The sequence below is a fragment of the Cetorhinus maximus genome, chromosome 1, assembly GCF_964194155.1.
Source record: "Cetorhinus maximus chromosome 1, sCetMax3.hap1.1, whole genome shotgun sequence".
Taxonomy (NCBI): Eukaryota; Metazoa; Chordata; class Chondrichthyes; order Lamniformes; family Cetorhinidae; genus Cetorhinus; species Cetorhinus maximus.
In genome coordinates this window covers 245003973-245006294 of record NC_135879.1, presented here as the reverse complement: position 1 = coordinate 245006294, position 2322 = coordinate 245003973, and positions in this window count along the sequence as shown.

The window sequence follows — 2322 nt, the reverse complement described above, 5'->3', positions numbered from 1 at the left end:
CCCCCACAGTCAAACCCCCCCCACACAGTCAAACCCCCCCACACACAGTCAATCCCACCCCCCACAGTCAATCCCCCCCCCACAGTCAATCTCCCCCCCACAGTCAATCCCCCCCCACAGTCAATCCCACCCCCCACAGTCAATCCCCCCCCCCACAGTCAATCTCCCCCCCACAGTCAATCCCCCCCCACAGTCAATCCCACCCCCCACAGTCAATCCCACCCCCCACAGTCAATCCCCCCCCACAGTCAATCTCCCCCCCACAGTCAATCCCCCCCCACAGTCAATCCCACCCCCCACAGTCAATCCCCCCCCCACAGTCAATCTCCCCCCCACAGTCAATCCCCCCCCACAGTCAATCCCACCCCCCACAGTCAATCCCACCCCCCACAGTCAATCTCCCCCCCACAGTCAATCTCCCCCCCACAGTCAATCTCCCCCCCACAGTCAATCCCCCCCCACAGTCAATCCCACCCCACACAGTCAATCTCCCCCCACAGTCAACCCCCCCCCACAGTCAACACCCCCCCCACAGTCAACCCCCCCCCCACAGTCAACCCCCCCCACCACAGTCAACCCCCCCCCACAGTCAATCCCCCCCCACAGTCAACCCCCCCCCCCACAGTCAACCCCCCCCCACAGTCAACCCCCCCCCCCCACCCACACAGTCAATCCCCCCCAACACTGAAACTCCTCCCCACACAGTCAACACCCCCCCCACAGTCAACCCCCCCCCCACAGTCAACCCCCCCCACCACAGTCAACCCCCCCCCCACAGTCAATCCCCCCCCACAGTCAACCCCCCCCCCCACAGTCAACCCCCCCCCACAGTCAACCCCCCCCCCCCCCACCCACACAGTCAATCCCCCCCAACACTGAAACTCCTCCCCACACAGTCAACCCCCCCCCCACAGTCAACCCCCCCCCTCCACGGTCAATCCCCCTCCCCCCACAGTCAAACCCCCCCATGCAGTGGTGTCACAGTGTGGGGGGGGGGGGGGGGGGGTGTTTACACTGGATGGAGGGGTGGGGGGGGTCTCTGTGCTGCCTGAAAATGGAGGCACGATGGGCCAAATAGCCTCCATGTCACAGGGTGGGGAGAGGACTGATCATCAATCACTGTGAATATATTTTTAATGTCCTTTCTGTTTCTCTCCCTCTCTCTCTCTCTCTGTGTGCCCCCTCACCCCATGCCACTCTCCCTCTCTCCCTCTCTCCCTCTCTCCCTCTCTCCCTCTCTCTCTCTCTCAGTGTGCCCCCTCACCCCATGCCACTCTCCCTCCCTCCCTCCCTCTCTCCCTCCCTCCCTCTCTCCCTCCCTCTCTCTCTCAGTGTGCCCCCTCACCCCATGCCACTCTCCCTCTCTCCCTCTCTCCCTCTCTCCCTCTCTCCCTCTCTCTCTCTCTCAGTGTGCCCCCTCACCCCATGCCACTCTCCCTCCCTCCCTCTCTCCCTCCCTCCCTCTCTCCCTCCCTCTCTCTCTCAGTGTGCCCCCTCACCCCATGCCACTCTCCCTCTCTCCCTCCCTCCCTCTCTCCCTCCCTCTCTCTCTCAGTGTGCCCCCTCACCCCATGCCACTCTCCCTCCCTCCCTCTCTCCCTCTCTCTCTCTCTCTCTCTCTCTCTCAGTGTGCCCCTTCACCCCATGCCACTCTCCCTCCCTCCCTCCCTCTCTCCCTCCCTCCCTCTCTCCCTCCCTCTCTCTCTCAGTGTGCCCCCTCACCCCATGCCACTCTCCCTCTCTCCCTCCCTCCCTCTCTCCCTCCCTCTCTCTCTCAGTGTGCCCCCTCACCCCATGCCACTCTCCCTCCCTCCCTCTCTCCCTCTCTCCCTCTCTCTCTCTCTAGTGTGCCCCCTCACCCCATGCCACTCTCCCTCCCTCCCTCCCTCCCTCCCTCCCTCTCTCCCTCTCAGTGTGCCCCCTCACCCCATGCCACTCTCCCTCTCTCCCTCCCTCCCTCTCTCTCTCTCTCAGTGTGCCCCCTCACCCCATGCCACTCTCCCTCTCTCCCTCCTTCCCTCTCTCCCTCTCTCTCTCTCTCTCTCTCGGTGTGCCCCCTCACCCCATGCCACTCTCCCTCTCTCTCTCCCTCCCTCCCTCTCTCTCAGTGTGCCCCCTCACCCCATGCCACTCTCTCTCTGTCCCTCTCCCTGTCTCTCTCTCTCTCTCACTCCCAGCCTTCCCTCTCTCTTTTTCCCTCTCTCTCCTCCTCCTCTCCCGTGATCCCCCTTCTCTGTCTCTTTCTGCCTGTCTCTCTCCCTCTCTCTCGTTCAGTGTCCTCTCTTTGCTCTCTCCCTCTCTCAGTGTCTCACCTCGCTTTTT